Source organism: Prionailurus bengalensis, chromosome B2 (genome assembly GCF_016509475.1).
Source record: "Prionailurus bengalensis isolate Pbe53 chromosome B2, Fcat_Pben_1.1_paternal_pri, whole genome shotgun sequence".
Lineage (NCBI taxonomy): Eukaryota > Metazoa > Chordata > Mammalia > Carnivora > Felidae > Prionailurus > Prionailurus bengalensis.
In genome coordinates, this window is record NC_057349.1 from 80,943,352 (window position 1) to 80,964,669 (window position 21,318).

At 42.9% G+C, this 21,318-nt stretch overlaps 1 long non-coding RNA gene across 1 annotated transcript in view; it reads left to right on the forward strand.

Annotated features, from left to right (window-relative positions):
• LOC122489769 overlaps nt 1-3,030 on the forward strand; it is a 123,249-nt gene extending 120,219 nt beyond the window's left edge. Inside the window, exon 3 of the long non-coding RNA XR_006298991.1 lies at nt 1,126-3,030. This is a non-coding gene — a long non-coding RNA (uncharacterized LOC122489769). The remainder of the gene's footprint in view (nt 1-1,125) is intronic.
• The last annotated feature ends 18,288 nt before the right edge of the window (nt 3,031-21,318 follow it).

The window sequence follows — 21,318 nt, forward strand, 5'->3', positions numbered from 1 at the left end:
TATTAGTCAAAATGCTCTAATACCTGGGGCCCAGGCAACCTGCTGCGGGTCATCTTTGGAGAGAATAACAGGAAGGAGCATCTAACCTCTTGCCACCAAGAACCACACTGGGCTATTTGTCAAAGGGTCCACCCCGGGGTAGGTGAAGGTGGATGGTTCTGTGTTTGTGTTGGTGGTGACATCCAGGCATGAGGGTCAACAGACAGGTGGCTTGGTCAAGCCTTATAATTGGGCTGCTAGGATTACCAGCCTGGAGCTCAGCAAGGGTGGGCTTCTGGCTTTATGTCCACGGAATGCTGGCAGGCTGCCAGAGTAGGCCAATGATTGTGGCAGCAGGCATGGAGGCTTTGTCTGCATTACTATGGCTACAAGGGGGTGATAATGAAGACTAGTTCATAGATACACGTAAGGAGCTCTGGAGAAGTTCTGAAATAGAGACAGCTACTCTGGAAAAGACTGGAAACAATGGGAGATTGAAGCCCTTGTTATTTAGGTCTAATTGTAAATATGACCTCTTTTGTTTTTGTAGACTGGTGGAACCAGGGGCACAGTGATTACATTGATAAATATAAGCCTTTTACTGTTTAAGTGAAAAGGTGCAACTACAAGAGGAAATTATTGCCCATGATGGACAGGACCAGGGTATCCTCATTGACTTGGACCTTTTCTCATGGTGCACAGTAGTAGATTATCCTGTTTTCTTGTGGTTGATTGGCTATGCTGTTTGGTCCTGCCAATGCAATTTTTTAAAAAGTAATCTCTATGCCCGATGAGCGCTTGAACTCACAATGCCAAATCAAGAGATGCATGCTCAGGTGCCTGGGTGGCTCAGTTGGTTAAGCATCTGACTTCAGCTCAGGTCATAATCTTGCGGTTCATGAGTTTGAGCCCCACATCCAGCTCTCTGCTGTCAGGACAGAGCCTGCTTCAGATCCTCTGTCTCTCTCTGTCTCTCTGCCTGCTTGCTCTCTGTCTCTCTCAAAATAAATACATAAACTTTAAAAAAAAAAAAAAAAAGAAGAGTTGCGTGCTCTACCAAGTGAGCCAGCCAGGTGCTCCTGCCAATGCAGTTTGAAAGGGCCTTCCATGCAGAGCTCCTCAGTCTGATGGGATCTTTACTTGCAGGTGCATCCGAAAGGTTGCCCCCTGACCCAGGAAGCCTTGGAACATCACTCTCCTCTCCCCAGCCCAGGACCCCTACTCAGAGATTGGCCAGTTCCTCCATCATTCTCTCCTCTTGTGTCAGCTTTGCCCTGAGATCACCTTCTTGCCATCCATTTCCCTCACACCCTGAGCCCTGTGAACTTGAACTGCAATAAGCTTGAACCACAGATGAAGAGTCTAAATGTCCTGACCAACAAAATCTCATAAATTGTGGGCTCAGCTCCTTGGGAAGCGGTATGCATGACTTCCTTCATCATATTTAAGATCTGATGGAATTAATCGCTGAGGAACATATTGAAGGAGACAGAAACAGAGTGGAACAGAGACCCAAGGAGCTGTTTTCCTCCCCAGGTACCAGGATTTTTGCAACAAATCATGTAACCTTGTGCAACAAGTACAAAAAAGGAAAAGAAAAGACGGAGAAGAACATTTCCCTTTGTGTCCTATTGTGGAGCTACTTCATTTGTAGAGATGTAATTGTAGCCTGAAGCGTGCACTTGGGAATCTGTGTTTCTGGGAGCTCCTCCCATAAAGAGCTGGAGGAGACTGTGACGAGAAACAATCTTTCCAACTAGCGACTGCGACTGAATGAATTGAAGGAGATGCCTTTTTGCTTTAATTTTTCGCCACCCCCAACTCTGCATTTAAGAAAAAAAAACCCCTTTTTTTTCTTTGAGACTATACCAGACTAGTTAATAGAACAGGATAATTCTGGATACAAGGCTCTGCAAAATAGGAGAGTATAATGAGAGGCATTTGAATGGATGTCATTGTCTTTCACAAAGCATGCTTTTGTCTCATTGTTTTCACCTAAGACTTCTTGCAAAACAACGGGCTTTGAAAGTGCAAGATAGGCTGCTTCACTCTTGAAGAGCTGACAGACATCCCACCTTTTCCAGGAGGATTGTGACTGGAGCTTCAATCATTTTTCTCCCCCGTTTCTGTGCAGTAGGTGCGACAATTAGAGAGAACTGTGAGCTGACTATCCTATACCCAGTTCCAATCCTGTCAGAAGGAACTAAAAATACCCTGTGGTCAAACTATAGTGAGTCCTGCTTCTAACGAGCTTGGGCTGAGGGTAGCCAGGGGGCGGTCATGTCACCCACAGAAACAACAGCCAGATGACACAAAACCATCGCATGAAATTTCCTTCATCTGAAAGCCTGCGACCTTTTTTATGATGCTGCACTTTGGTGAAACAAACAAACAAAAAAGTCCATTTCTAAATATAGCCAGCTTTTGTAGGCTGTAGTTAGTCACGTTCCCACTTTGTAAAAAATATCAGAACGCATTTTGGCAGAAATTTTCATCATGATACGTTTTTTTTTTTTCCTTTCAGTTCCCCATATTTAAAACTCTGGTGACACAAACATTAAGGTATATAACCAGAAAACCTCTTGTGTGTGGGGAATTCTTCTGGAGTCATGTGGTTCTTTACTTGACAAAAATTTATTGAGGACCTGAATCAGGGGTTGTTCCAAGCCTCTGCTTCGAATCAGTTTTCACTATAGTCTTTTGTTCTTGGAGCTCTCTAGGAAATCCCCACATATTTGGAAAAAAGGTGACTGCGCTCTCACCTGTATATGTGCCATAGCAGAGAGCATTGGAAACAAAACAGAGATCATCAAACACCTGCCTTGTGGGGCTCTGGTGGATTTCAAATGCATTAATACCCATACAACATCTAATCGGAGTCTGTCAAGAGGTGAGTGCTCACTAAATGCTAGCTGTTTTTATTACTAGTAGTAGTAGTAGTATTTGCATATAGTACGTGCAGATAGATTTATGTACACGTGTACGCTTTCCGTTGTAAAGGCACAGACTGGAAAAAATAGGCTTTGTCTTTCAGCATCCAAGTATCCAACGATGCTTATAATTGGGCAGGTCCAAACTGAAGCAAGAGTCTTTGCCTTCTCTTTCCCCCACTGTGGTGAAACACACACAACATAAAAAGTACATTTTAACTATTTTTTTAAGATTTTATTTTTAAGTAATTTTTACACCCAACGTGGGGCTCGAACCCACAACCCCAAGATCAAGAGTTGTAAGCTCCACCGACTGAGCCGGCCAGGCGCCCCCACTGGAACCATTTTTAAGTGAACAACTCAGTGGCATTAACTATATTCACATTGTTGGGCAACCATCACCACCATCCATCTCCAGAACGTTTTTATCTTCCCGAACTGAAACTCCGTCCCCATTAAACACTAACTCCCCGTCTTCCATTGTCTTCCCCCAGCCCCTGGCAACCACTGTTCTACTTTCTGTCTGTATGGAGTCGACTGCTCTGGGTACCTCATATAAGTGGAATCATACACTGTCCTTTTATGTCTAGCTTGTTTTCCTTAGCATAATGTCTTCAAGGTTCATCCCTGTTGTAGCATGTGTCAGAATTTCATTTCTTTTTAAGGCTGAATAAGGAGCTTTCATTTTAAAATGGAGGTATTTTGGGAAGACCATATGGCTATAGCTCTCACAGGCGATTTCCAATCCTCTCCTCTCTCCTAGGCCTCATTGTATGAATATTCTAATGAGATCTAATGACACGGCTTCCCGGCTTCCCCCATGGTGTCCTTCCACCTGCAATGGCTTTGCCCTTGAACTTGGGCTCCAGAGTCAGACAGCCGTGCACTTGCATTCTGCATTTCTGCTGCTTAAGAAATTTATTATCTTGGGCACACAGTTAGGTTAAACCGCATGATAATGCTGATAATTGATAATTTTTATGTACTCAAATGACAATTTCATGTGGCTCAACCTAATTCTTTAGCTCTCTGTTCCTCAGTTATCTTACATAAAAGATAAAGTTGAAAATAGTGCTTGCCTCATAGGGTTGCTGTGAGAACTGAATGGCCGCATGTGGAGCAGTGTTTAGTCTGAGCTTGGCCGAGAGCCCAGAGGGCCAGGGCTGCTGTGGGAGCCAGGTGCCACGGCCTCCTTTGTGGGGGAGGAGCCTCCTCACAAGTCCAGGCTTCCAGAAGTCTCCTGTTCCCCTCTTTTGCCACCTCTCCTACACCTGACTGTACCTTCATCATCAGCTCAAGGCAGGAGAGTCAGCCTGGAATAAGAGCAATTTTTCTGACACTTTAGATGATATAGCACAGTGAACAAAATAAATACTATTCCCTACCTTCACGGAGTTAATGTTCCAGTCAAGGAGGAAGAAAACGAGGGAAGTAAGAGAAATATACGGCATTTTCAGAAAACTAAAGTAGAAGAGAGGGATCTGAAATGTCAGGTGGTACTTTAGGTGAGAGAGGACACAGTGCCCTTGCTCTGTACCTGAAGTTGGTTTGGCATTTGACCTTCTTTTTAGGCCTTCCCCATATCTTCCCCCTCCCTCTCTTTCTCCCTTCCTCCTTTCCTTCCATCTTCCTTTCTTCCTTTCCTCCTTTCCTTCATTCCTTCCTCCCTCCTCTCTCTCATTCTCTTTCTGTCTTCCAATTTGGATCCTGGGCAGCTCTCTTGGCTTACTTGAAACTGGCTTTCAAGGGTGGCTGTGTGCTGACTCTGCAGAGCTCCCTAGATTGGGAATTCCGAGAGAATTCACCCCAGGCCTGTTACAGGTTGCTTTATGCCACTGCCGGCTCAGCGTCCATTATTAATTGGGCAATCTTGGGATTTAGCAGTGTTCTCTCTGCATTTTACCCCTTCATAACCCCACATCTTCAAATGTCTCCCACCTGAGGCCTTCGGTCTCCTTGCCAACCAACTCCACGTCCCGAATCGCAAGGAATTACACAACCACATCATCACAAAACCATAATGCCTTCTCATCTGAGCTGTTTCCCCTGGCTGCAGCCAGGCCTGGGCAGCCTGTTAAAAGATAAACTGAAGGGGCACCTGGGTGGCTCAGTCGGTTAAGCGACAGACTTCAGCTCAGGTCATGATTTTGAGGTCCATGAGTTCGAGCCCCACATCAGGCTCTGTGCTGACAGCTCAGAGCCTGGAGCTTGTTTTGGATTCTGTGTCTCCCTCTCTCTGATCCTCCCCCGTTCATGCTCTGTCTCTCTCTCTCTGTCTCAAAAATAAATAAACGTTAAAAAAAATTTAAATAAAAGATAAACTGAGGCATATTAAAAAATTTTAAGAGTTTATTTGAACAAAAACCAATTTGAACAGGGCAGTATCCAACCTAGTGAAGAGAAAGGAACTCTGAGGAGCTGCACACAATGAAAGACTTTTATAGGCAGAAGGGGACAGAAATAAGGAGGTTATACTGGCAAAAAGGCAGACTGGTTATTGCAAGGTTACTTTCCTTGAGGGGATGGCAGGGATGTATCACACAGATTACCTAACTGGTGCTGATGGGGCAATTCCTGATTGACTGGTTAAGATTCCGGTTCTGGCAGAGATGAGACTGTAATTGAGTTAAATCTCAGTTTGGTGACATGGAGCTGAGCATAAGCAACTCCATTTTGGGCCTGTCGTCTGGTTTTTAAAAGCCCAATCCAGGGTAGTTTATAGGAAGGGTATTCTGCCTTTTCCTCTAGAATGTACATGAGACTCTCCACGGCCAAAAAAATCCTTTATGAAATACAAAGATAAGATCATAAAGATTAGTCTAGTAAAATACATATATAGCAATATTGGTGGGTTTTGTTTTAAATTTTATTTTTATTTTTTATAATATGTGTGGTTTGCTCTCTTTTGTTTTGAAGCTCATAGGGCAGAAAATGTGTCCGTGGGCCTGTGGGGAGGACTGGAGGTGGTGGCTGACCATGCTCCCCTACCCTTCCCTTGGACTTGTATGTTGTTCTTGGATTTGAGGAAAGCCACGCTGAGTGCTGGCCACTGTCCTTTTGATGCCGCCTCTTAGGTTCACCACTGACTCAAGCTTTTGCTCAGAAAATGCTACCTCATCCCTAATGGCTGCACAACCGGGAAAATATTATTTTCAGATGTTTTAAATTTGTGCGGTGAGAAACATATGTCCTGCCATATGGAGCACAATAGGAGCTAGTTAAGGCCAAAGTAGAAACCAGAATTGGGAGGTCTCTTTTTTCTGTTTTTGAAGTCAGACCTGCGGGCCAGATTTCCCCAACCAGCAGCCGAAGCCGTGCTCTGAATTGGAGTACGTGTGCATCAGAGAGAAACCGTGTACACAAAAAGGCAAGCCCCTCTCTCTCTCCAGCAGTGCATCCAATTAGGGGAGCTGTATGGTGCTGCTGTAGCCCCATCCGGAAATCAAGTCGCAGACAACTTGGCAAAGACTCCAAATTCACATGCACCATGATATAAGATGTTAAAATATGTTTGCACAATAAGATAGTTGCACTAAGGCTGCACATGTGAAAATTTGCAACGATTAATTTTGAAAATAAAGCTCTTAGAGTTCTAGTAGTAACAGGGTTGGACTTTCACATGAAATGTGAGAAAGAAATGAAAAGAACACTAGAATATGAAAAACAGCATTAGCCTATCAGTCACTGACTCACTCAGCAAGTGCCGCTTTTGTGTGCCATCCAGAGCTGGGCTCTGCAGAGGGAAGATACGTAAGAAAAGCTTCCAATCCACCCACTCCTCCCCTGGCTTCTGCTTTCAGAACTGCTTGGTTTCATTCACTGAACTGCTCCACGTACCAGGCATTGTGTGATGAGCTCTCACAGAGCTCTCTGATGGAGGAAACAGGCAGGGAATCAGATAACTGTCTTATGTGAGCGAAGATTTAGATAATGGGGGATGCTAAGGGAGCTCGGTGGAGGTCATTTGGACGGGTCGTAAGGTCAGAGAATGCTTCCCAGAGGTCATGGCACCTGAGGTGCGACTGAAGTTTACCTGATGTATATTCAGTTATGGCCTAAGGTGGTGCTTAGCTTCCGACCCCATGATTCTGGTTTGGCAGCTGAGCTAACATCATACTTGACTTTCCTGGAGACTATGGGTAGTGGAGGATGTGCCCTAACTCTACTCTGTGCCCTGGCCAACAGAAGGCTCAGCTTTCAATCTCCGCCCAAACAGAACACCCTGCTGAATTACTGTTTCCAGTCTGGGAGGTAGGGATCTCCTACTCTCAGTCCTTGCGGAGCAAGGAGACAGTGAGAGAGAGAGAGAGAGAGAGAGAGAATGTAAGTGAGTGGGTGAGGAGCAGAGAGACAGAGGGAGAGAGAGAATCCCAAGCAGGCTCCACACTTAGTGTGGGGCATGACTTGGGGCTTGAACTCACCACCATTATATCACGACCTGAGCCAAAATCAAGAGTTAGATGCTTAACTGACTGAGCCACCCAGGCCCCCTGAGGTCTGATGATCTTAAGTTCAATGAGTGGCTACTTTTTCCTAGCTCTAGGTACCAGTTTGACACCTCTGTGGGGACTTGTTGTCTTTTTCCCCTCTCACCTATCAGAGGTGATCACTCAGAACCTTAACCTGATAGGCTTACAAGAGAAAGATGTCTTTATGGAAAACCGGGGGGGGGGGGGGGGTGGGCAGAGACTGTTCCCTCAGAGGGAGTGGTGGGGAATTCTGTTGTAGGAATGAAGGCAGAGCCAGATGGAGGGGAGTTAGCTCCCCTATGGATAATAGGAAGCCAAAGCTGTTGTTATCCATGGAACTAACATGATAAAAAAATGGAGTTTTAGGAAAATAGCTCAATGATGGGGTGTAGGATTCATTGGGTAAGAAAAAAGTGTAGAGGCAGGCAGACAAACTAGGGCAATAGAACAATGGTACAGGGTTAGTGTGGTTTTAAGTATTGGCCTTAGAATAGGAAAAAAAAAGATGAAGCAAAGGAAGAAGTGGGAAGACTTGGAGGGAGATGGGGGAGCATGTAATAGAGAAAACCAACAATCAATGGTGATGAGTTCATGAAGATAATTGATCTGATTTAGTATGGATAAAGGGATTGTGGCTATTGACTTGCAGTGATACTGGTTTCATTATTCTTTCAAAGCCCTATCCTAAAAATAAGTTCTGTACACTGAGTATGGCCATATGCTTTAAGATTGGGCATCTGTCTTCCCCAGTTTCCCTTTTCTTCCTGTCTTATATTTCACTGGTCTTGATCCCCCCACCCTTAAGTCCAAGGACCCTACAGTCACAGCACAAAGGAGAGCATACCTATTCTCCACCTCTGCTTGGTAACAGGCAGTAAGGCTTGGATCAGAAACAAAAGCAGATAATAACCTGGATACAACACTTCAGCTTTTTATATAATCTTGATTACATGTAGTTTAGTAAAATATATGACTTTGTTTTAATGCAGAGCTTGAAGAGAAAATTTTTAAAGTCCCCTACTGTTCTTTGAAAAGCGGAATCAAATGAAAAAATAATTTTGAGTTGAATTACGGAAAAAACAGTGATTAAGTCTGAATTCATGAAAACCTTGTTTTGAATGGCCAGATTATTTTGTAAATGTGTTGGTTTCTATGGTCAGGATTTTTCTTGTCTCCATATTGTGTGACATTGAGGTTTTTAACATTTTTCATTGTGAAACAACAAGAGTGAATCTTTTCAAAAAAATTTTTTAATGTTTATTTTGGGGAGAGAGAGAGAGAGATTGAGTGCAAGTGGGGCAGGGGCAGAAAGAGAGGGAGATACAGAATCAGAAGCAGGCTCCAGGATCTGAGCTGTCAGCTGTTGAACCCAGAAACCGCGAGGTCATGACCTGGGCTAAAGTCGGATGTTTGACTGAGCCACCCAGAAGCCCCCAGCAAGAGTGACTCTTGATGTTTGCTGGCCATTTCAAGTTTGTCTCTTGACATACCTTGGACAAGGTTCTTTCAGAGCACAGAGATGGACCCTCACAGAACTCCAACTCCAGCTTTAATTTGAAAGGAAAGTCTTCCAGGCCAGTCTTCTTTAAGAGCACAGTCCATTTTCTGGAATGCTTTGAGATATTGCATTCCATTCTGAGTGCTTAAAAGCCCTCAAGTGGAAAACTCAGATCAGTCTCAAAGAACTAGCCATGTGTTGATAGGCAACTTCTCTGTGCAATTTCTTTCTGTTCCTTACTGCTAGACCAGCATGGTGTCAGTGCTGGAAAAAGTAAGCTTTATGTCTTTGCTGCTTTTTCAGTTTCTGTTTGGAGCATTGGTGTTGTGTTAATCAAAGGCTCATGGGAAATATAATGTCTGGTGCTGGTACTCAGAGCAGAAGAGCTACAATTGATTAGAACATGGAAGGCTCCTTGTAAATGCTATAAATTGCATTGTTGGGTTAGTGTAAAGCTACAAAATAAAATACCTAAGTCTCTTTCCTCAAACAGTTAATATCCATCTTGTGTAGAGGAAAAATTGAGGTGGAAGAGAGGGGAAGGCAATGAATGTTCAGCTGGAATAAAAAATACAATAGACTCCTCTGAGTAAGCTGATGCTTTTCTCCCCATAGAACTCATTTAGGTTAATCTTATATTTAAAGCTTTTAATATTAAATTATAGATAAATGGTCACTTGGAAACATTCAAGATGGCAGAATGAAACAATTTGAACACATATTTTTATTACTCTACATTAGCATAACGAATTTGAGATGTTCAGTCAACTCCTTTAAAAGAGAGAATAGAAAAAGGGAAAAAGACAAAAGCAACGTTTTCAAGAAGCAGAATTAAAACAGAGAACACCTTTCACCTGGTCAATTATTTCAGAGCAAGAGATAAGGCTCCTCATTAAGAACTGGCATCAGAAAAAGTACTTTGTATGAGGAAATTAAACAAGAAAGAAAAAAAGGTAGAGCAGGAAGCAAGGACTGTGGAAAATGTTTCTACATTTTTCTAATTACTCATTTCATTTCCTGGAAAGAAATGGCTGCCCACCGGTGGGTTGATCTAGTTTAATATTTACCTCAAAGTACAATTTTATGGTCTAACCTTTATTAACAAAGTCAAAGTTACTGAAGAAAAGTGAATGAACTTCAGAAAAATGCAGACTTTCTGATAATTAGTGGCTGTGTTAGAAATGTTGTCTAATTTTTCTCATCCCTTGTGCTGGGTGATGAGAGGTTAACTTGGACAGATAATGCAAACAAAGAGAACAGAAAAATCCAGCAAGCCTGGACATTTCAAGCAACCCCTCTCCCCACCTTTTTTTTTTTTTCTATTTTAGAAAATTGACTTGAGATTTATATAGAAAATAAATGAGGTCCTCTGCACTTGACCTCAGCTGGTGGAAAATCACCTAACTCCCACCTCCCCAAATCCTTGCACTTACTTTCACGTTTCTTCTTAACACAGTTTCTGTAGATCAGAGGAGTGATCACTCCTGCCCACAGCCACCTTTGTGAAGTGCCTAGCCCCCATAGCAGAGGGACATATTTATTCACTCTTTGAGCTCTTGGGTGTGGGAAAGAGGAAACTTCCATCTGACCTTTCAGCACATTCCTTTTCTAAAAGTGACTTTTTCAGTGTGAAATCTCTGATGTGGTTGCATTTGACCGAAGTTATTTTATTTTTAACCCATCTAGCAGTGAACCCACATTTACTATTACTGCCTATGTATGTAATAGGGGGTGAGCAGAGAGTGGTTTGACTGGTCGAACTATTATTGAGGTTCAATCATGACTGTCATCTCATTGCAGGTGTTGGTTTTCTGGAAGGTAAACATGCAAATAATACCTGACTCTTAATATCTGGCATAGTATTTGTGAATAAATGGTTACCTTGATCAATGTAATTGCTATTGTTATTATAAACTACTAATATTACTTCTAGACCATGTACATGTCTAGGATTAAGAAACTTATGAACTCTGGGGTGCCTGGGTAACTCAGTCAGTTAAGCATCTGACTCTTGATCTCAGCTCAGGTCTTGATATGGTCATGAGTTCAAGGCCTGTGTTAGGCTCCACAGTGGGTGTAAAGCCTACTTAAGAAAAAAAATAAACTTATGACCTCTAATTGTAGTCTGGAATAATAGATTTAACCTTCCTGGAAATATATTTATACAAAAAATACAGCAAATACAAATACTTTTAACTTAATTTTAAAATAGATTATTTTGGAGTGCCTGGGTGGCTCTGTCGGTTAAGTGTTTGACCCTGGATCTCAGCTCAGGTCATGATCTCACAGTTCATGAGATGGAGCCCTGCATTGGGCGCTGCACTGACTGCACAGAGCATGCTTGAGATTCTCTCTCTCTCTCTCTCTCTCTGCCCCTCCCCCACTTGTGCTTGCTCTTGCACTCTCTCTCAAAATAAATAAACATTAAAAAAATACTAATTAAATAAACATTTAAAAAATAATAAAATAAAATGGATTATTGTACCAGCCATTGAACTTAAGGGCTGGACAAAATTAGGTATCATTAGCGAGAGGACATCAGAACTAGGCAGGATAAGCTTATGACCCAACTCCCTGCTTGTTGTGTCTATTTCCTAAATGGAAATCACTATACTTCCCTAGCACAGGACGGTGTACTGAATTCATATCTATCTATGCCATATTACTCAATAATAATGACTGAGGCTCATATCAATTGACATGTGAGTAACACCCCTAAGTACTATTAGGGATGGTCTGTCATCACTCTTTTGCTCTCATTCAGAAAATCCAATTAATTGCCTCTGGGTTTAAACATTGGGCTTATGGAAGAAGCAGCAGAGAAGCCAGGTGAAACTGTAAAATGCTGATTTGGGCTTTTGGAGGCAGATGTTCAGATTGTACAGGGGCTGGGAAGTCAGAGTGACAGACCCAATGGGGTTAATTTATTACCTTTGGAATTGGTGGAGGCTTTGTCCAGAAATAGGCAAGATCAGTGTTTCTCAAACCTTAATGGACTATGGATCATCTGAAGATCTTTTTAAAATTCAGATTCAGATTCACAAGGCAGAGGACTTGAGATTCTGCATTTCTAACAAGCCTCTGGGGGATGCCACGAATTCTACTTTAAGTAGCAAGGGATATAATGGCTACTAGGAGATCTTTGGTAAAGGAAGAAAGAGTGTGTGCCAAGAGGTGAGGAGAGAAAAGATAGAAGAAGGGACTCTGGATGGAAATTTGGATCACAGTGCCTGAGGCTGCTGAGGGTCAGGGGAACTGGGTTTTCAGGAAGCAGATCTAGTGCCAGGAGAGCCAAGGGACCTGTGGGGGCAGAGTCTAGGTTGGTTCTCTAAGCCATTTTTCTGGGGAGGAAAGTTGTATGAGACCAATGTTTCAGGATAAGTATAATGACTCAGTGTTAGTTTTCTGAATGGCCTCTCCTGGTTAGAAAGCTCTTTCCATAGGTGGAATAGGATCTGCTGTCCCTCCAAAATAATGAGAGAACCTATGTTGAAAATCTCTATGCCAGTAGAGGATTATAGTTAAAGAGAAGCACTCTTGAAGCCAGGCATGGGTTCCACACCCAGCTCCACTAGTTACAAGTTGTTTCTTGCAAGGTTATCCTCTCTAAAACTCAATTGTCTCATTGGCACAATAGGGCTAACCAACTGCTTATCTAGATACAGTTCTCTCTATGTCCAAGAGATTGTAAGCACCTTGCTTGGTCTGTCAACTTTATAAAACCAATTTCCTGCTTGCAGGCACTGAAATCCAAGATGTTCTATATTAGGAAAGTTTATTTCCTTCTATCAATATATTCTCTTGGACCCTGTACTTGGAATTCTGTCTTTGTTATATTGACTATTACACTCCTTACTGAGCAAATAAACATGGCATATAGGCCTATTTTTCTAATCTATAGAAAGACGTTAAGATGAGAGTGAATTTGGTATGTTTCAGGGACAAAAAGACTTCTGCTGTGGTTCAAACAGGGTGGTCAAGAAAGAGTGATATGGGGCGAGATCTGAGAGACACAGGGCCAATTCACAAAAGGCTACGTAAGCTTCAGAAAGGATTTCAATTTAATTAAATCAGCAGTGATGCAATGGAGGTTATTTAGGTGCCTAATGATTAAATAAAAATAGCAATGATACCTACCATTTATTGAAGGCTGACCCTGTACCTTGGTGGTGTTAAGGATTTTTGTATATGTTAACATTTAACTCTCACGTTAACCATATGAGATCCTATTATTGCCTACATTTTATAGATGGGTAAGTTGAGGCTCAAGAGGTTAATTAAAATGCCCAAGGTCACCAGCTGGTAATTAATAGGAAACAAGATACCACCACACTGTACCCTTCTAAGTCCACTGTTTATTTCTATCCATTGTTTCCATTTGGGTTTGTTTAATTGCCAGTGATTGCCAACGGACATGGCACCTCGAGGCTGCTAGTCACACTGGCTCCCATGCAGCAGCGTGTGTGGACGTGAACCTGATGCAGGTGGGGCTCTCTTGGCAGTTCTGAGAGAAGCACGAGCGTCTTGTCACCTGGACCATCCTGTCATTTTCCCATCTGCACATCTCTGCATTCACACACGTCCAAGTCCCTATATCATCTTTATGACTCTAACCTGCCTTCCCTCAGGCCACAGCGAATCACTGCTTTTCATTAGGTGGTGTAATGAATCCATCTGCCCAGTGGTACCTCCGAGCAGCAACCCTCACCACACACATCTGCTCCCACGAAGCTGCAGCAAGCGGCGCGACCTCTCGGGGATCGCAGACACTGGGAGAGACTTGGTTTTTATGCCAGCACACATCTCTCCCATCCTCCCTGGTGGAGCTAGCTCCCTTTATGTGGCTTAACAGGGAGATACGATATTCCTAAGCAATTGGGGACAATTCTGAAGGGCAGTCCTATTGACAGGCTTCCTGGAGTGGATGAGAGATGATGACAGGGATGAATTTTATGGATCAGATCATGTCTCTTTTACAACACATTGTCCTTAGAGTTTCACCGCAGCTCGTGAATGTGACTAACACAGGAAATTGTGAAGACTGGTTACCAGCAGGACGGAGGCCCAGGTTTCTGATTCTGCAGGCCCCATGCTTCATTCACAAAGTTGAAAGAGTCACTCTAAATTCAAAGGGAAGCAGCTGCCACAGAGAACTCAAATGGCAAATCAGAGACCCCACTCGGAGTTGGCAGGAGACAGCAGGATCAAACTTCTCTTCTGGTCCCTAACTTATGACAACTATTGCTATTGCCTGGCTTTTAGCAATTGGCATAGGAAGATATTTCATCAGTGGTGTCAAAACAATGAGGATAAAAATAATCACCGCATACTGAGGCCCTGCCATTTATGAGATGCAGGCATCGTTTCTGGGAAGTGTAGGAGCACATAATGCCCATTGTCCTCTTAGTAATTGCCTTGGTCCCCAAGGGTCCTAATGGGGAAGGGGCTTAATGAGCTTTGGCTCCCTAGAAAAAAGGAACAGAAACAAAATATCTATTGCTCAGAATATAACAAGAATGATTCCCAGGACAGAAAACTCTGGAGTTATGTAGGAAAGAGTACTCGCGACTGGTGAGAGGAAGAATCTCTCTATTGCTAGGAGACTTATTTGAATATGGAAGGTAGTATACATAATTTTTGAAGTACATAACAAACACTCTGCTTTGTTCAGCAACTATTTATTGAGCCAGTACTTCCTAAGCATAAAGGATACAGATACGAATGTGGCAAAATATCTGCCCTTGGGCTAACAGCTCAGTGGAGGCATAAGATAAACGAGAAAAGCATGGAGAGGCAAGTGGGTCTGCGTAGAATTACTACTGGGTGAGGGGCACCTGGGTGGCTCAGTTGGTTAAGCATCTGACTCTTGATTTCAGCTCTAGTCTTTATCTCATGGTTCGTGGATTTGAGCCCCACATTGGGCTCTGTGCTGACAGTGTGAAGCCTGCTTGGGATTTGCTCTCACCCTCTCTCTCTGCCCCTGCCCTGCTTGTGCGCTCTCTCTCTCAAAGTAAATAAATAAACTTAAGAAGAAAAAAAAAAAAAAGAATTATTACTGGGTGGGATTAGAGAGGAAGAGAATGGGGTGGTGAGGAAAAGCTTCCTTGAGGAGGTGACCTTGAAGCCAGTGACTGAATGTTAAGGAAGAGCCAAGTATGCAAAGTAGAAGGGAAGAGCATTCCAGGTAGAGAACCAGCTTCCAGGCTATAAGTTGACCATGAGGTTGGTATGTTTTAGGGACAGAAAGACCCCCCCGGCCTGGGTTTGAGCAGGGTAAGTGAGAAAAAATGATAGGATGTGAGATCTGAGAGGCAGGCAAGAGGCCAGATCGTATAGGGATCTCCAAACCACGAGAAGGATTTGAACAAAGCAAGGAGAACAGTTAGGAAGCTATTGAAGTATTCCACAAGAGAGGTGAGGACAGCTTGATTCCAAACTGTGTCAGCAGAGGGATTGGGAGAAATGGATAGATTCAGGCTATTTTTTACAGGTGGACTTAAGAAGCTATGCTGATAGGGGCGCCTGGGTGGCTCAGTGTCTGACTTTGGCTCAGGTCATGATCTCACGGTCCATGAGTTTGAGCCCCGCGTCGGGCTCTGTGTTGACAGCTCAGAACCTGGAGCCTGCTTCAGATTCTGTATCTCCCTCTCTCTCTGACCCTCCCCCGTTCATGCTCCGTCTCTCTCTGTCTCAAAAATAAATAAACATTAAAAAAATTTAAAAAAAAGTTCTGCTGATAGGTTGAATGTGGGGATGATGCAAAAAAAAGTTATCAAGGGTAATTTCCAGATTTTTTTCATGAGCAAGTGTTACCTTTTAATGACACCAATTGGTGATACCATTATGGTACCATTTACTAAGAGAAGACTGGTGGAGAATTGGAAGGGAAATTCAAGAACTGTGATGGGCCATAAGTTTGAGAGGCCTGCTTTGACATCTGTGTGGCAGTGCTTAATAGTCCAAATAGTTGGTGCAGGCAGTGGCAGGTGCATGGATGATATTTAAAGCCCTAATACTGGATGAGACCATTTAGAGAGTGGGTGCAGGCCTGGAAGAAAAGGGATCATTGCACAAACCCTAGGCCACTCTGACACTTGCAGGTCAGAAAAATGAAGTACATTTAGTGAAAGAGCTGAACAAAAGGCAACTGGCAAGTGGGAAGCAGAACCTGGAGAGTGTGTTGAGAGTCAGAAGAAGGTGTCCTAAAAAGAGGGAGTGATGGACCCTGTTGATGTCTGCTGAGAGGCTGAGTATAATGAGGGCAGGGATGCTCATTGGCTTCCACAACATGAAGCACCGTAGAACAGGAAGCCAGCAGAAGTGGGCTGAGGAGGGAGTATGGGAGGAGGGAATGGAGGCAGTGACCATAAGAAACTACTTCAGGAAGTATTGCTGTTAAGGAGAGCAGAGAAATGGGGTTGTGGCTGTGTGGGGATATGGGGCCAAGAGAGGACTGCTTTTCTATCTATATTTTTAATATGGGAATTACAAGATCATGCTTTGGTAGAGGGAGTGAAATGGATGATGCTGAAGAGAAGGAAAAATTGGAGGAACAAAGTCCCTGACACGGGTGAGGGAGGATGGGAGCCAGGGCGGGGGGGGGGGGGAGGGACAGTTGGTTTGAAGAGAGTGGGACACCTGATCCTTGGTGATCTGAAGGAAGCCATTGAAGGCTTAGGGCAGTAGTTCGGGTGCTCACATGACAAGGGAGGCCCTTCTGGTCACTTCAGTTTTCTTGAGGAAAAGTGAGGCAAGGTCACCGGTTAACACTGGGGTGGGGACAGTGTGAAAAGAGATGTACAACAGTCACTTAGAAGAATGGGAGAGCAAACACTTGGAGAGTGTGACAGAGCTCCCAGGTGGTGCTAAAGGCACTGGAGACTTGTGACCATGAATTAGAGTGAAACTAGTCAGGAGAGTTGTGTTGAAAGAAAGCTGCAAAATATGGAAGTGTCCCTATAGTTCTCACAGCGCTTCCTACCTGCACTGACTTGAGTAGCCATCAGCATAACCCTGGGGGGCAAGAAGGCAGTGTGAATACCTCCCATTTAGAGATGTTCATGGTGTAGCTTAAAGAGATTAAATGTCCAGCCTGGGTCACAGAAGCAAAGCATCTGACTCTAAAACTTATGTTCATTCCATCACACCAGCATCTGTGGAACTGACTTCACAGCTAGCGTGATCATAGAATGAAGTATGACAACAGACCCATGGCCTTATCTGTTTGGAACAGATTTTTAAAGTTGATGCTGGAGCAAAATATGGCTAAAAGATTTGTTGAAGGTGATTTATAATAGAAGAATTGTTAAAAATTCTTACAATATGCCCAAAGAAAAATATGGTTGATAAGTGTGGATGAAAAATGATGCTAACACAGCATGATGGGTAAGAGGGTGGGCTTTGGTATAAAAAATTACCTAGGTTTATAACAAATTGTTTTGAAGAGAGAGAGAGAGGAGAGAGAAGAGAGAGAGAGAGAGAGAGAGAGAGAATTCCAAGCAGGCCCTATGTTCAGCACAGAGCCTAATGCAGGGCTTTATCTCATGACTACAAGATCATGACCTGAGCCAAAATCAAGAGTTGGACACTCAACTGACTGACTTATCCAGGTGCCCATAACAATTTTTTTTTTTAATTTAAAAATTACCAAGTTTCGTGCTCGCTTCGGCAGCACATATACTAAAAATTACCAAGTTTCAAAGCCTGGCTCTACCAGCCTCGGGCTTTGTGACTTCAAAGTAGTTTAACTCCCTAAACTCAGTTTACTCATCTCTAAAATGATCATGATAATATTACTTTCCCTCACTGGGTTGCAGTGAGGATTAAATAAAATAATGCCCAGAAAGAATACAGTACATATACTGTTAGGGCTCATTAAAGTTTTACCATTATTATTACTAGTGAAAACTAAAGATGCAGTGTGAGGAAGGGCTGCTGTAAAATTGTGTCAACAGTTACATAATGTGGACTCCAGCTGTTATTTCTCAAAGGTGGTTGATTAAAGAATTAACACGGTACTACTCTAGATAGGAACCTAAGATTATTTATTTTATTTAATTAATTAATTAATTAATTAATTAATTTTTAAATGTTTATCTATTTCTGAGAGAGACAGAGACAGAATGCGAGTGGGTTAGGGGCAGAGAGAGGGGGAGGCACAGAATCCAAAGCAGGCTCCAGGCTCCGAGCTGTCAGCACAGAGCCCGACGTAGGGCTTGAACTCACGAGCTGTGAGATCATGACCTGAGCCAAAGTCTGACGCTCAACCGACTGAGCCACCCAGGCACCCCAGGAACCTAAGATTATTTAGCAATAACTTGCCACCAATTCCTAGAATAGAAGCCTAATTGAAAAGCTAACAGATTTGGCTGATAAAACACACATTTTGCTGTTGGCTAAAAACAAAAACAAAAACAAAAAACTCAAGACCTTATGCATATTTATTTATGCATATAAATATGTCATTTAAAATCTATACAGGAAATTCAAGCAAATATGTAATACTGGACAAAAAACTACTTATAATTTGAAAAATTACAAATTCAAAGAAGACATGTTGGGTCAGCAATGTGAGTGATCATACCATGTGGGCACTTTCTATCACATTATAGCAACATTTCCAAAGATGAGGAGCTAGCTGACTGTCTTCTCATCAGAGGAGCTCTAGTCTGTCCATATGTGGGACTTTGCTGATGAACCCCATCCTATTTTATCGAGTTTCTATCATGGTCATCCAAGTTATTTAAATAAGGTCATAATGTAGTAGTTCTGGTATTTCTGGTCCCTATGCTGGTTGAATGCTGGCTTATCCAGACCAAATATTAGACAAAACTAAAGAGGAAGTCTGTGCAACTTACAGTAGGGGATCATACATAAATCCTGTGTTTTATGGAGTCTGACAACTTTTTAAAAATTTATGTATAATAATTCTATTGAATTAAATAGTAGAGCTATGCCATGCTGCTCAAAAGGCTACTTTACCTTTCTGGTCTGACTCTTGGAGGTGTTAGTAACTAAGAGATTGGATTTATTAAGCTTAGGTCTCTGCTAAAGAAGGTTCTGGCATAGTTCTCACTTGGTCCTCTCCCTCACAGATATCTGTGTAGCTTTAAACCTTTGTGATGCTCTGACCTCATCTGAGGGGCTGTCTCCAGGCAAGGGCATATTTAAAGAGATCCACCATGATTGTGATGTACATGTGTACTCTCAAAGTCAAGAATTGCATCTAAAGCAAACCTCTCAGGTTTTATAAGCTACTATATAAATATGTGTGTGTGTGTGTGTGTCATACATTCATAGATATATGTCCATTTTGTTAAAATATTTAGAATTTTTTAATGCCTACAAAGCTTATGCTTCTGAGAAGTTGATTAGGAAGTCAAAGTGATTGTGAATCTTTCTGCTACGTGAGCAAGGTATTTCAGAAGCTTATCACAAAACTCTTTATCAGATAAGAATGTTTTCAGCAGTAAACAACAGAAAACCCATCTGAGTCACTTAAACAAATAGAAGGGTATTTTTCTTATAAAAGATGTCTATAAGAAGGTAACCCAGGACTGGTACAGGAGCTAAATAATGTCAGTGAGAACCAAAAATGTTTTTTTTTTATTCTCTCCAGACATCATTACCACGTGGCATGTTGCTTCATGGCTGCAGTATGGCTGCCTCTGCTCCAAGCATCACGTTCACATTCAAGGCAAAAGAAAGGAAAGGAAGAGTGGCACTAGCAATGTCTTTATCAGGGAAAAAAACAAACAAACATCATTGCTCACATCTCATTGGCCAGGACTGTGCCTTATGGAAATCTTTTGTTGCCAGGAGGTTTCCTGGCCTCCACAGTAAAGGAACAAGGAGGAAAGAGGAATAGGAATGGCCAGCCAATGCCAGCTGCCATATTTTGTATATCCATATGGCTATTCCATCAACTTCCCTGGCATTAGGGAAGGAGCGGTTTTTTATTGTTGTTGTTTGTAATTTAAGTAAGCTCAATACTCAGCATGGGGCTTGAACTCACAACCCGAGATCAAGATTCACACGCTCTACCTATTGAGTCAGTCGGTCCCCCAGGGAAGGAGTCTTCTAATACACCTCCCCAAATCATTCAGCTTTTAAAATTACCTTTACTGTCACTGCTTGTATTAAAAATGGCAATAGCAGCTGTAACTATCATTTACTGACTTACTGTGTGCCAGGCATTGTGCTAGCTGAGTTTTCTACCTTTCCTTCAGTCTGGTTACAGTAATCCTCCCTACAAGAGGATATTCGCCCTGTCCCTATTTCACAGATAAGAAAACAAGCTCTCTGAGGCTGGAGAGGATAAATGGTTTGCCCAAGGCTACATACTAAGAAGTGATGGAGTTCGTGAACTTAAGTCCATATGGCTCTAAAGCTTATGCTCTTCCCAACGCAGGTACTGTGCCTTCATACCTGGATCAAATCTGGCCTTGAGTGATCCACACACATGAAGGAATATGGATTTTTTTCATAATCACCAAACATTCTTTTTATAGCAGGCTGCATCTAGTCCCTACATGCTGTCCCCTTACAACTCTTTGAAGTCACTCAAGTGAAAAAAAAAAAGTCATCCTCATGTTGACCGCGTCTCCTGAGTGGTGTTGGTAATTGGGCCGGGGCAGCCAGCTGGCCCTGGGACTCTGCCGGCCTCGCATGAGCACCTTCTCCCTATGCTGTCTGGCTCAGCTTGGCAGCTTCCTGTTGCCATCTTTCCAGGAATTCAGCAAGGGCTCTGGGAAACCCAGGGGCCATGCAATTTGAAAAGAGGAAGTGCTATGGTCTTGTTACTTCTCAACGAGAAATGGACTTTTCAGTGGCAGGGCCAAGCCTCGATTCCCCGGGGGAGACCACGACTGAGCAATGGTGCTCTGGGAAAATGATCAGGGAGCTCCACAAGGCCATTTGGCAGCCCTTGGATCCAAGTCTGCGAGAGACTGGCACCGGGAACGGACCCATTTCAGGCAGAGCGGGCCGTCCTTGTTCAAGTCTGATTTACAGGAGATGTGTCAAAATGCAGTAGAAAAACTAACCTCTGGCGCTCCTTAGATGGAACTTTCTGTAAAAAGAACGGCGTGCTGTAATTGTGAGGCTTTCCTTCTGCTCTAGAAAACCCCTGGGGACATTTCTGTACTGGATTTATAAGGCCAAAATTCTCAAGCTTTATAGACCAGCCTCTAATGGCCTTAGGGTTCTCTCAGACACTTTTGAGGTCCTTGCTGTGTGATCCCTTGAATAATCAGGGGGCTGGTGGGGGTGAGGAGGTCTCTGGGGGATCTATTTCAAACCATGGAAGCCCAGGTAACTATAATAATAGCCTGTAGATACAGGCTAGTCAGTGCTTAGAATTCCCTCGAGACTCAAAGGTAAATCAGAAAAATTTTTTTTTTGATTTTGAGTCTTGCAAATACTCAGTTTTGCTTGTAAGGAT